The 15,069-nt window shown below is 33.5% G+C and overlaps 1 protein-coding gene across 5 annotated transcripts in view; it reads left to right on the top strand.

Annotated features, from left to right (window-relative positions):
* Positions 1–3,631: 3,631 nt before the first annotated feature.
* The window catches only part of LOC101889289 (E3 ubiquitin-protein ligase Ufd4), a 33,772-nt gene continuing 22,334 nt past the window's right edge, over positions 3,632–15,069 (top strand). For 3 of the 5 annotated variants that reach the window (XM_059128366.1, XM_011291963.3, XM_011291962.3), the window contains exons 1-2: positions 3,633–3,986; positions 9,581–9,654. The gene's annotated coding sequence lies outside the window, so the exon portion shown is untranslated. Of the gene's footprint in view, positions 3,987–9,580; positions 9,655–15,069 lie in introns of all 5 variants that reach the window. The other 2 variants (XM_005177982.4, XM_011291961.3) reach the window with 1 other exon arrangement.

Raw genomic sequence — 15,069 nt, 5'->3', positions numbered from 1 at the left:
ACTTCACTGCATAATAGAACAAGACGACTATAGTTCTAAGTTAAACATGTTAACCATTCGATTTGTACGTACATTTACCAAAAAAGAAGAAGAATCTAATAAAGTTTACTTTACTTTAGAAAGTGGCAATAAAATGAGTAATAATTTGTAAGTGTAACTGGTAGTCACTGCATTTTTTTTACAATGCACAGTGGTCGCTGCCATTGGCCAAAATTCAAAAAATGAAAATCAGATATTTATTGTCAAATGTGTACAAATTAACTCTTAAGGGGTTAAGCTTTTTAGAAAGTATAATAACCTTGGCTTCATTTTAACGACCCACTTCAAAAATAGCATCAAAAAAGAGAAAATGTAGTTAGTTGCTTTTTTTCAGTGGAATCAGAGAAAAAGTGGAGTAAAAATAGAACTGTATTACAAAATTAAATACATTTTAAAATGACAAATCTTGGCATTATTATTGAAAAGCAAGGTATTGACTTATTTTTAGTGTAGTAATTTGTGTGTTTAGTATATGTGTATGATGTGAGTGAGTGTTCTGAGTTGCTTTTAAGATTAATTTTGAAAATAAAATTACATTTCAGTTTCAGTTTTAATTGTTTCCCCCCTGAATCCTCCAATGTGATTTTTTTCACGCCATTAGTAATGGCCCTAAGATTCTAAAAGTGCTAATTTAACATTCAGATTTTGTCAGATGTGTACGTTATGCCCAATATACTGAAGTGACTTCGCTGCAATTTTGTCAGTTATATGGTGATAGTGTCATAGAATATACATCCATGGCACTATCTTCCACCTACAGTTCATAAAATTTTAATACATGCACCCGACATTATAAATTTGTCATTATATCGATTAGATAATTTTAGGAAGAGGCCGTGGAGTCTAGAAACAAAGATATAAAAAGTTTCGACTAAATCATACCCGAAAAAATCTCGTGTTTCAACAAACACAGACCTTATTAACCGTCTTCTTCTGAGCTCTGACCCTTTTATGACGGGACAGCGAACGTTACCAAACAATAACCAGTAAAGAAAGTCTTAAAGTCGGGCGGGGCCGACTTCATGATACCCTACACCACTTTGCATATTTAGTAGAGCGTCACAAAACAAATAAAGGTATTTATGGGGAATTTGTGAGAATTAAATCATACCAACTATGATTATAGTAATAATTAAATGTCCAAAGGAACTAATATATGGGAGAAATATCCTCCTCTGAATGGATTTCTACTAAATTTGTCAAGGCATTTGCGCCTTTTCAATTCGGGCTTGTATTATTTGGTGCACAATCAACTTGAAATTAAATATATATATTTGATTTGGGCTAATATTACACGTTTGGTGCACAATAAAAGGCAAATCGGACGAAGATATATATTTGAGCCATATCCAAATATTAACAGATCTCTATAAAATCTAGAAAGGGTATTTCTGAGTTATATTTGATATATTTCCCCAAATATTGTTGTTACAGAGTGCATATTACGGCTGCGGAGGACAAAAATAACAAATCGGATGAACAATATATATGGGAGCTATATATAAACTGAACCGATTTCGATCAAATTCGGCATACTTATTTTCAGGTCCAAAAATCATACTATTTGGGCTGATATTACAAGTTTAGTGCGCAATATAAGGCAAATTGGATGAATATATATGGGAGCTATACCTAAATTTTGACAGATTATCTCCAATTTCAATAGGGCCTTAAGTCAAACAAATTATTTGTGCAAAATGTAACTTTGATTTAATTTTACATTATATTGTTATTTTATTTAGTTTACAAAAAATAATCAAATTTGGACATGATCTGTATAAAAAATGCTTCTATTTTGGAGGTACCTTTACAGGGGGACTCTACCTGAAGGCGGGCTGTTCCAAATAATTTTCAGTAAGATTATTTTTTAACTCCATAGAACGTAAAATGTCAAATAATATTACAATCTAGTGTAGAAATGTGACAAGAATTGGTCAAATAACCCTTATTTAGGAGGTACGTTGTAAGGGGACAATGCCAAAACATGCATCAACTATATCCATTTTGTCACATTTTTTATTTTTATCCCATCAAGGTACCATAACCAAAGATTCATATTGATATCTGCACTGAAAGTATTTTTTGCCGCTGTTCCCATACGACCTCGACCACTGTGCAATGGTATCCTAATTTTTGTTTAAAGGAATAAACCAAACTAATATGTAATTAATTTCGTGAAATAAATTTTCAATTTAGTTCTTTAACATAAAATTAATCATTTGTGTTTTCCATTTCTTATTTGAATACATTTTGCTGGCATTGCCATATTATCAATATAAAATATGGCAAAATGAATTCAATAGACTTTTAAATATTCAACAATTGGTTTTCTTTATTTTAAATATTTTCATAAATTCTCATATTGAGGGAAACCACAAAACATGATTGGGATCATGATACAATAAAAAGGTAAGTAGAGCTACCTCGTGATAACAATTTTTTTCTAAGTGTGTCCATGGTGCAATGAAATAAAGGTAACATCTTTCAAATTAGCATTCCCATCTCTGTATATTCTGTAATTTACCTTGTCAAATTTTAATGGATAAAATACAGTTCCCACCTCTGATTTTGTATGTATTTAATGGATTTTTGAATATAGATTTTGGCAATGATATGTTGTCAAATGCATAAATCTGAAAAAATTGTAAAAATATGATTGCATGACTTTATCATCTTAATTCTACCATGCAAAAATGAAAACAAAATAATAATAATAATATATTTCGTGAAATAAATTTATAATTAAGTCCTTCAGTATAAAAAAAAACGATTTGCGTTGTCCATTTTTTTATTTAATTTTTGCTGTTATTGCCATATTATCAATATAAAATATGGCAACATAAATTCAGTAAACTTTACGTTAAGAGATAAAAGGAAGATGGTTTGACACATGTTTCATTAAGAAATGTTGTTCAAGTTCAAAGCAATAAGGAAAATACAACTCAGTAGTGAATACTTTTTGTGTCAAATAGACATTTAAATATTTAACAATTGGTTTTCTTTATTTTAAATATTTTCATAAATTCTCATGTTGAGGGAAACCACAAAACATGATGGGAATCATGGTACAATAAAAAGGTAAAGTAGAGCTACAAGCTGATATCAATTTTTTTCTAAGTGTGCCCGACCCGTATGTGTTTATTATGTGTTTATTATTTTGAAAAATTAAAAAACATAATATTTTCTAAATCATTTAAAGCTATTATTAAGCGCTTAATGTATCCCCACCTTAATACGCATCCGATATCAACCAAAATAAAACTAATATATTATGGCCGATTATTACATCTCTCCTATAGCTAAAAAGATTATGTTGTATGACAAATACAAATATAAGTTGTTTTCATTTATTCAATATATTTCCTCATTTTTAAAATCAATTAAACAGCGGGATAATGAAAGAAGCCAGCCGACGACTTAAGCCAGCCAAATAAGCGTTTATGTATTCCTACCTTAACGATGTAAACGTTATATATTTTTAACAGTATGTAGGCAAAAAAGTTACAATAAAATCGTCTAACTGATAAGTGTACCTTGTGCCTCACAATTCATTTCATGCACTGTGAACCGTATTTTGAACCGTAAAGAAACAACTGTGGTTGCATTGCTACTGTCACGAGCAACGTTGCAGTGAATAAAGAATTTTTGTGATCTTAGAAAATTTTTTCCAATTTGAAATTTTGTGAAATTTCTTTTGCTTAAAGTATAAAGAAAAGGGGAAAAGAAAAACGTGTGCAACACTCTGATTCCAGAAAAATCAATAGCTTCTTGAAGAAAGAAAGAATTTGTAGCAAGAAAAAAGTAACCATATCTGCAAAATTGTGGGCCAAGGGACAACCACAAAAGAAAAAAAAATAAGCATTACACATTTCCTTTTTTGCGTTATTGCGATTGGGGAATAGGTAAAAAATTAACAAGAAAAATGTTTCAATAAAATAAAACAATAGGTAAGTTGCTACTATGGAATGTTTGGTAATTGTACAAATTACAGACATCTGAAATGACTTTAGTATCCATAGTTTTTTTGTGACTTATTGATGGATACCGTTCGCTTTTCATTGAAAGAGGAATCGTTCGTATAAAGAAATTGATGTTCAAAAATGTATACCTTAATTACACAACAAGTTAATTCGATTGTCACCACTAGCAGTGAATACGCTGCAATTTTGTTAATAAACAATTACTATTATTAAGATTATTGATGAAAAAATAAAAAAATTGTATGAGCCATAAGGTAAGATGCCCCGTCCTCTTTGACCGATGGCCGTTCGTGCGACGACGAAAACAACCATTTGCATTTTGTACGCTTTCTTATGGTTGGTCTGATGTTTGTGTTCGTGTTGTTTGGTGTATCTGTCTGTCTGCCTGTTACCCTCTAAGTTGTTAGTTTGCTGTCATGTTTTTTATTCTTTGGTTTTGTAGGTTGCTAGGTTGCCCTTTGTAGAAAGTTTTTTTTGTTTCGCTAGTAGCCATTATGCCTAGCTATACCACGGATGATAATCAATAGACGCGAATCAACAGTTAAAAGGAAGGGCACACGGGAGATTATATCGACCCATGCCTTGTGACAATGAAGGCAGACGGCGCACATTGAGGACAGATTCACAGTCAATGGATTTTCACAGCTTTCCTATATTGCGCAATTTTTAATATCGTTGTATTTTCTTTGTAAGTTTATATGTATTTATATGGATACATACCTATATAAATATATCACATCATCAGAATAGTTATCACAGACATTTGAATTTTCGATTCTCCAAAGGCGGTGTCAGGGAATTTATTCCGTTGGACACCACCACCAAGATATCGATGCTCATACATGCATACAATACAAATAGTAATTTCGTCGTTGTTTTCTTTCTTTTCAGCGCTGTTATGATTTTTTGTTAATTATTGCGTACACGTCAACGTTGTATTCATTTTTCTCATTAATTTGTTGTTGTCAATGTGTAGTATGCGGTACTTAAATACAGTTCGTCAATAAATTGTTTGTGAAGAGATATGAAAAAGTGAAGTTTAAATTATTTAGTAAAAAAAATAGGGACAATATAACATGTATTATAGAACAGAATTCATGTATTAAATTTGCTTTTGTAACGCAAAACCAACAATGGAAAGACAATATAATTGTTTTCTTTCCGCTCCCTTATTCATTTGTTAATTCTGTACTTTTTTTTTTTTGTTTTTGTGCAATATTAAACTCAATCACTTCGTGATATCAAAAATGTTTAAAATTAAGTTTTGACTGTGCTGGTAGTAATATACAAGTTTGATTCAAGATAATTTTTGACTTGCGTAAACGATTTGGTCATACAAATAATACTTAATTTCCTTTTTATAACCTCCACCATGCTATGGAGGATTCCATTTATAACTACTCGAAATATGTATGTCAGCCCCACAAAATACACATACAGGGTGGAATAAAAAAACTGCAACAAAGTCAAACTCCATAATTTTTACATTTTTTTTAAATTTTATTGAAATCAGAAAAATTGCATCAAAATTTAGAAGAAGTTTAGATTTGTTTGAATTGGTCACCTTTGGCACGAATTATGGTCTTCAAACGGCCAATGAAACCGTCACACGCTACCCGAATGTTGCTCTGCGGTTTTTTGGCCCATTCCCGGCGAAACGCTTGCTTGGGGTGATCGACACTTTGGTAGTTTTTAGTGCCAACCTTGCTTTCCAAAATACTACAGACACAATAGTCCGACGGATTGGTACCCGGAGATTTTGGTGACCATTGTGCGCTGGATATGAATGAGTGGGATGTTGCGAGTCCTGTTGGAATGTCCAAGGGCTGCGGCCAAAATATTTGCGTGCCCAAGGCTCTAATGCACCCTCCAGAATATTTTCGCGATAATATTCGGCAAGTAAACACGATTATTTTGTTTGTTTACAAATTGCTGGACAACGAATGTTTTCTCATCGGAGAAAACCAAATTCGGCAGTTCACCACTCTCGCCCAAGCGAAACAGCTCTTTTGAGTCTACTTTCTTTCTGTTGCGGTGTAAGTTCTTGCACAATTTTAGTGGCTTTATCCCGAGCTCATTTTTCAATATTTGCCGAATGGAATATTGCGATATGTTCAGCTTCCGAGCCATTTTTCGACGCGGGTTTCGATCAAGTCGCTTCTTTACTTTTCGAATTATTTCTGCTGATGTTGCTGTTTTCTTCCGTCCACTTCCTTGACGTCGGGCTACGCTACCAGTTTCGCGGTAACGAGGGATGGTACGAGACACAAACGATTTATTCACATATAAATGCTAGAATGCTCTAACAATAGCCAATTGCGGTTTTCCATCCAAATATAAAGAAATCATACTATCACTCTTGAATTTCATCAGAAATAATTTTTTTTCTCACCAAAATGCTTTTTTACGCTTGTAAACAATATAATGAGTTGTCACTGGAATAATTTTGACAACTGTCGGACGAGTGGCTTAGAAATGACAGCAGTCTGAAGTTGTTTGCAGTTTTTTCATCTCAGCCTGTATATTTTATCAGCCTAAAATTCTAAGTCGATTTAGCGATGTCTGTCTGTCTGTTGTAATCACGCTATCTTTCGAGCGATTTGAGATAGAAGGCTAAAATTTTGCACACATGTGCATTTTGTCAGTAGGCGGGTTCAGTTCGTTGTCTACGTTTTCGTATCTCCCCAATATAACAGTACTTCTCAATATTCCGTATTTTGACGATTTTAGCGACATTATTAACCGAAATTGTTTTGAATTTCATATTGGAAGATTTAAATGGGTACTACAACCTATGACTAAAATTTCCTTAGGCAGATCCACGTCTCTGAATAGCGCCTATATTACGGTACCTCCCAATATTCGGTATTTTTATGATTTTAGAAACATTATTCACCGTTCAAATTTCGTATTTGAAATTAGTAATGGATACAACAGTCTATTACTGAAAATTGTCTATGCAGGTCTCCGTATATCACACATACAATGTAACCTCCCTTTATTCGATATTTTGATGATATAAGCGACTTTATCCACCGGAATTCTTTCAAATTTCGTATTTGAAGTTCGGAATCGATACTACAGGCCATGATAAAAAATTACTTATGCAGGTTCTCCGGTTCGTATAGGCCCATGTAACTATTTTCATTTCATTCATTTTCGACGATTTTTTTTCAATTTCTTTCCAAATAGTGGAGGGAGTTAAAAGTTCGGCCGAACTTAGTTGCTTTTTTTAAAATGTAAAATATAAAACTTCAATTCAGTGGAGTGTGGAAATTTTTCCATGATAACCGAAAAACGCTATTATACTTTAGAAAAACACGCCGATTGTGCGGAACCTTTTTCCGCGGTAAGGAAAAAGCAGCACCACATTTCTAAATATATTTGTTGTCTGTTCCAGAACTGCAAGGATGTAAAAGTTTTTACTACGATAACCGATTTTTCCTTTACGATATCGCAAAAATTGCAAAACTGGTAGATTCTTGCAGGTTCTGGAACAGAGCAAGTATGTATTACTTTAGTGTTAAAAGAAAAAACCATCATCCAATGAAACTGACCTTAGTTATTCACTGCAATTATTATTAAGTATTTGCAGCCACAGTTAAATTTTGGCAAGAAATTACCCAAATACTCAAGGTCCCTAATTTAAGGTCTTAAAATTTACCAACTAATAACATTGTAAAAATCATTTTTAAAATTCAACCAATTATTTCACATTTGTTTGTATTATTTGTTTCTATTTTTAACACAAAAAATATTCAATTGTCAATTTTGAAATTGTTCAACTTTGAAACATGGTACGCCCTACATATTTCTGTAAAATTCATGTGAATGTGTTTAACTTATGTTTTGAAAAATGTCGACCGAGTACGTCGAACTTCAGGTAACGCTGTCAGCAAAAAATAATTTTTCGACAGTAACGGGCAATACATGTTGGGATAAAACAATATAGTTTTTCTTCACTTTTGTTTTGTGGAATAACAGCAGCATTCCAATCATTGGTCTGTTCCAGAACTGCAAGAAAGTAAAAGTTTTTACTATAATAACCGATTTTCCCTTTATTACATCGAAAAAATTGCAAAACTAGTAGATTCTTGAAGGTTCGGGAACAAATCACATGTTTTGTTGTTGTTATTGTAGCAGTAGTACATGTATGTGTTTCATTCTGGGTAGGTTTGGCTGTGAAATTAAAGAGGTGCAGCGTATTGTGCGGGCCTGCATCACACGCCGGACAGACGTCACGCACATCTTCGTTTTTCGATCGTCACTTTAATTTTGTGAAATAACCTCAGCATTCGAATCATTGGTCTGTTCCAGAACTGCAAGAATGTAAAAGTTTTTACTACCATAACCGATTTTCCCTTTATTAATCAAAAAATTGCAAAACTAGTAGATTCTTGCAGGTTTGGGAACAAATCACATGTTTTGTGTCTATACTGAGTATTATGATCTTCAAGAAATCACATTCTGAGTTGATCAATGCATGTCCGTCGGTCTGTCCATGTATATTTGTAAACAAAGTTCAGGTCGCATTTAATGTCGATTGAGATGAATTTATCCACAGATTATTTGTTTGGCCCTAGGGCGGACCCTATTGAAAATAGTGAGAATATGTCCAAACTTAGATTTATTTATTTATTTGTAATTTGCACAGTAACCTAGCCCATAGGATCATGGACTGTTCCAAAAACTTCTATACATGACTAGCTTAAATATATATCTTCGTCCGATTTCATTTTTGTTGTACCCCATATGCTTAGTAGTCATCTAAATAGGATGTATTTCGACACATCGGATCGAATTCAGAAGCAAGTACATAAAATTTAGTGAAAATCGGTCCATACATATGTTTCATTCGAGTTGGTATTTAAGTCCCTCACTTTCGTAACATGCACTCTCTAACAATGAAATGTTGTACCAGATATCTCATACTGCTCAGAAATATCTCTGCCAAAATTTTAGCGAGATCGGTCCGGATTCGGATATAGCTTTCAAACATATTATCCGATTTCACGTTTTTTCCACCAAATATTAATTGAGCCCAAATTTGATGGATTTTTGCAAATTGAACAGAATTTCTCCATTTGGTAAAAATTGGTTCCCATTCTATTGCTTCGATACATGTTTATTTTTTAATATAATCCTTCTCGAAATCATATCATGCAGCCAATTGCAATGTTATTTGGAAAGAGAGGTACAAATGCCTCCATCAAATTTGACGAAACTCCAATCATATATAAGTTGCCTTTGATTCCAAATTATCACTGCACTAAATCCATAAAACGCGTTAAAAAAAGCTTCATACTTCACATAAATTCCCATTATAAGCATTTATTTTTTTTTTCGAGTGGTTATCGAATTTCGACCTGTATTTACTGTTTTATTTTTCATTTTAGATTCGTAAGGGTTCTGATTTAATTGAATTCCTCTTAATTTTCTGATATTTGTTGCAATATATATCCTTTCAATCCCTCCTTATTTTCAAGTATTCTAACCTTTTATTGTACAATAATCGTTCTAAATCTCGCAGGTTATTCATTGAAACATGTGTCCTTTTTCAGGTCAAACAAAAAATCGTGGTAGATTTTTACTGTAACGTGGTCTACTGTGAAAAGGAGAGGAGTAAAGCGTAAAGGTAAGTGAAAGAGTATTAGTATTATATTATTGTTTAGTAAAAAAAAATTGTTGAAAGAGGCTTATAAAATAATGATTATTTTGGTTTTGTAAAAAGGAATTGATCCTTTTTTTGGTGTCACCTACTAAAGTATTCTTTTAGGGACAAACGATGGACTGGACCAACATTTTCCAATTTTGCACCTGGCATAAATCAGTATCAGGAACATTAATTCTAATATATGACATTGGGAAATCTGAATATTTAATATTTTCAGTACCAACATAATACGTCTGCTTTTAAGTGTAGGCAATCTAATTAATACTAGCCTGCTAGCATAAAAAGGCAAAACAAAATCACTATTCCAATGTAAACCTCGTAAGGCAGATAGCAGAAATTGTTTTTGCACGGATTGTATTTTATCTGAGTATATTGCATATTGCATACAACAGAACCGTATTCTAATATAGGTCTAACAAGAGACGTATATATGGATCAGAAAATTCGTTGGTCCATCGTTTAACAAAACCTAAAACACAATTTGCTTTATTTATCATTGTTATTACATTGCTTTTAAAATTTTATTTTGGATCCATCATGAGGCCGAGATCGACAAATGAATCTACAGTTGATAATGAATGACCGTCATTATATTATATTGCAATATCAGAGAAGAAGATCTGGAGAAGCACATGTGCTTACATTTGCTTAAATTTAAATCCATAAAATTTAACCTGCACCATTTAAAAAGGCTATCCGTTTTGAAGTAAACTAGCTTGTTTATCACAATTATGGGAAATGTATAATTTAACATCATCTGCGTACATTAACAATTTCGAGTAATTTATAGAATTAGGTAAATCGGTGATAAATAAAAGAAAGAGGACCGGTCCAAGGTGACTTCCTTGCGGAACATCCGATGGAACGTTAATCGTTTTGGATAGATACCCTTCAAACAAAACTTATTGCGACCTATGTTGTAAGATGATATCCATTTGACTAAGTTTGTGTTGAAACCCATATAATTTAATTTATATATTAGGAGTTCATGGTTAACCCTATCAAAAGCTTCACTAAAATCAGTATAAATTGTATCAGTTTGTTTACGCTGAACAAATCCTTTTATTACTGTTGACGTAAATGGTATAAGATTTGTTACTGCATTAATTAAATGTTCGAACAATTTTGGAATGTCACTTAGTTTTGCAATTCCTCTATAATTTGACACATTAGTAAGACAGTCAGACTTATGTAAAGGTATAACATAAGATTTTTTTAGCAAGTAGGAAAGTGACCAAATTTAAGTGAATAATTAAACACTATAGTTAAAGGAAGTGCCAATGTTTCTGAACAATATTTAAGAATCATATTAAGTATGCCATCCGGGCCTGAACATTTAATCGATTTTAAACTACGCAGACCATTGAACACCGGTAGACGTTGTAGAAAAGGCATACAAATTTGATCAGCCTGTGATAACTTATAAGGATACGAATCTTTAATTTGGAAAGATGTACTGGAATAGGTTGTGGCAAAAAAAAAATCTGCGAAACATTCAGCAATATCTGTGCCTGTGACAAATTCTTTATTGTTATATTTCAATACTGAGGGCTTTGGGGAAACTTTTCGTTTTAGGTTAACAAAATCATAAAAAGATGTAGGATTGGTTTAAAATTATTTTTAATCTTGTTGAGGTAACGATTGTGCAGTCTACGAGACTCTAAAGTATATTTAGATCTAGCAACAGAATAATTAGTATAGTCTATTGTTAAGCCCGGTGTGGGTCTCATTCTTTTATTACAGTATTCAGTTCCGTTATCCCTTCTCACGGATTTAATCCTTCTTGACTATACCTTCTTAATTCTACCATGCTTCAGACTTGCGTTTTAGAAAGTATATAAAAACTTTCCCCAGGTAATCATCTATAAAAGTTAGTATATATTTAGAACCAATATTGAGTCTGTATTCGTTGGACCACCGAGGTCGGTGTGAATTAAATCCAATTTGCCATTAGCTCTAGTTCTATTATCGTTATTTTTTCCTTTCAAGCAAGTATTACAATTTTCTTTACTTGACTCCACAATTTACTCCAATAACAGCTTCTTTTTTTTTTTTTTTTTTTTTTTTTTTTTTTTTTTCTTATTGTTTAATTTATTGAATCTTTCATATATTTAATGAAAATAACAATAAGGTTTCATATCTTATATACTAATATTTTTATAGGGAGGTTGTCAATACAATCACCCCATATTTTTTTCATGCTTTAATTATTATTGTTTTTTTTTTTTTATAATATAGATGTGTGTTATTTTGTGGGCTTGTGGATACAGTTATATCCGTGAATTGATTGGATAGGTAGTTAAGATTAGTTTAGTTTTTTTAGATACAGATATATCTAAGTGAATCGCGGACTACAGAAATAGTCTTACGGATATAATGTTGCTTTGTTTAGATACAGTTATATCTAATCATCCCGCGGACTACAGTAATAGTCTTATCGATTTCTTCACTAATCTTCCCGCGGACTACAGTAATAGTCTTTTCGATTTCTTCACAGAAGCAGCTTCCAATTTAGCATACTACTACCTGTAGAAGTATAAAAGTGGGCGACGTTCAATTGGCCAGACAAGAGCTGAAAATAATGAGAGCGTAAGACAAAAAAAATAAACTATATGATAGAAAGAGTGTCACGTCTGCGCAGTCTATCGTGGCCTCCGAATAGTAGGAGTTGGCGGGCCAAGTTATTTGGGTGCTCGGATAGTTTGTTTAAGTACCTGCGGCAAAGCTTCTTTATTTCTTCTTCAACAGTAAGTATATTTAGGTCCTTGTGGATGTTTGCGTTCCTTATGTACCATGGTGCACCTGTAATAGATCGAAGAATATTCGACTGTCTTCTTTGTAGTTTACTTACGTTAGAGGCACTAGCTGTACCCCAGAGCTGTATGCCATACGTCCAAATTGGCTTTATTATAGTCTTATATAATAGGACTTTATATTCTAATTTAATAGAAGAACGTATACCAATTAACCACTCAAGATTGGCCTTTTTTAGTTTAATTTGTGTGATTTTTGCATCGATGTGTTGCTTCCATGTAAGTCTTCGGTCCAGGTGCATTCCGAGATATTTTACGGTATCTTTCTGTGGAACTTGAGTATTAAAGATTTTTATCGTGGGGCAAAGTTCACGTCTTAGAGCAAAAGTAACATGTATGCACTTGCTGGCATTTACTGATATTCTCCATTTTGTCAGCCAATTTTCGAGAAGATATACATGGTATTGTAGTTTTTCCGACGCAATCAGAGGATCCTTGTGTATGCTAATGAAAGCAGTATCATCAGCAAACGTTGAGGTTAGAGTTTCATTGGTTGTGGGCATATCGGCAGTAAATAACACGTACAGAATTGGTCCTAAGATACTACCCTGTGGGACGCCAGCCAATATTTTTCTCGAATTTGAAAGTATGTCTTTCGATTTAACAACAAACGTACGATTTGACAAATAACTACAAAAAAGTTTATGAGTGTTTTTAGGTAGAGTTTCACAAATTTTGTATAGAATTCCAAGATGCCAGACTCTGTCAAACGCTTGGGAAATGTCTATAAATAGCGCCGAGCAGTACTCCTTCCTTTCGAATGCCATTCTAATGTTTGTGACTATGCGGTGCACTTGCTCAATAGTACTGTGGTTCTTACGGAAGCCGAATTGGTGGTCGGGGATAATACTGCTATTTGTAATATGGGGAGTTAACTTCCTTAGTAAAGTTGTTTCGAACAGCTTTGAGAGTATAGATAGAAGACTGATGGGTCTATACGATTTTACCTGCGTTGGATCTTTTCCAGGTTTCGGAATCATTACTATTTCAGATTCTTTCCATACAGACGGGAAGTACCCTACTCGAAGAATGCTGTTAAATATAAATAACAATAATTTAACGGCCGGTGTTGGTAATTTCTTGAGCATGTTTGGAGTAATTCTATCTTTACCCGGGGATTTTTTTAGTTTTATCGAGGCTATAGAACTTTCGATTTCTTTTAGAGAAAATCGTATTGGATTCGGAACAATGTCGTCAATTAAAGGTTGAACAACTGTCGATGGTCCGGGATTTGGGGTAAATACAGATTCAAGATGTTCGGCAAATGCGTTTACTTTTTCTTCTGTAGATCTTGCCCAAGTCCCATTTTCTAGGCGAATTGGAGATTCGTGGGCGATAGGTCTTCTCAAGTTTTTTGTGGCTTTCCATAAGCTGTAGTCAGTTCTCTCTGTGGGATCCAGGTTATTTAGGAATATTTTTAGGTTTCGCTCTTCATTTAATCTGAGTGCTTGTTGTAAGAGTTTTTCACATTCTTTTAGTTTTTCCCGAAACCTAGGTGATCGGTGCTTCTGCCATTCTCTTCTGGCCTTCCTTTTATCAGACACGAGTTTTCGAATGGTCGATGGATTATGGGAATTATTTTCTAGTTTTGAAAATTTAGTGGGAGTGGCAACATTGACAGCGGTGTTGACTATCGAAGTAAATATTTTAACTGCATTGTCAATTTCTTCTCCGGACTTTAGAGGAGTGTTAGAATTCACATGTGTACTGACATATTTTTTGTACTTCATCCAGTTTGTATATTTATTTGGTAGATAATCCGGGGAAGTTGCGAGTTGAACATCATTTAATGTTATTATAGTTGGGGAATGGTCTGACGACAAGTCAAACGAGGGTACCACGGACATTTGTTCCCTCTTAATATTCTTTGTTACCGCAAAGTCAATTAAGTCAGGACGTTTTTGCAGGTCTGAAGGCCAGTAAGTAGGCTGGCCAGTAGATAACACGTCCAGTTTAGCGGACGAAATGGAGTTTAAAAGCTGTCTACCTCTGGGTGTAATAAGTCTAGATCCCCAGAAGGTGTGTTTGGCATTATAATCTCCAGCTGCAATGAATCTACTACCAAGAGATGAGAAAAAGTGTGCGAATTCATCTTTGCTTATACTATGTCTCGGAGGACAATATATTGCAGATATAGCTGTATTCGTTGAAGATAGTGCAACTGTTGTAGCTTGTAGGTGGTCAAACTTATATTCTGGCATGGGGTAATGCTGAATTTTATTAGAAATTATCACCGCGGTGCCACCGCAAGCTCTCCCACTAGGGTGTTTAGTGTCGTATGTACTGTAACCGTTTATTCTAAAACAGTTTCTAGAAGTGAAATGAGTTTCAGATACCAGTAAAATGTGTATGTTGAGTGAGTGAATAAAGTTTTCGACCTCGTGTTTATGTTGGCTTAAGCCGTTTGCGTTCCAAAAACAGATTCGAATTTTATCTATTTTTGTTTTAAAACTATTTGCATAATCATAGATTGATTTCTCACAATATCTTGCATCATGCTTTGCATACTTGTCATAAAAGAATTCATGGTGACGATTAGTTTTTCAATAGATGATTCTATATT

Source organism: Musca domestica, unplaced genomic scaffold (genome assembly GCF_030504385.1).
Source record: "Musca domestica strain aabys unplaced genomic scaffold, Musca_domestica.polishedcontigs.V.1.1 5, whole genome shotgun sequence".
NCBI classification, from domain to species: Eukaryota; Metazoa; Arthropoda; class Insecta; order Diptera; family Muscidae; genus Musca; species Musca domestica.
Note: the sequence above shows the minus strand (reverse complement) of the source record. Positions and strands in the feature narration are given on the sequence as shown.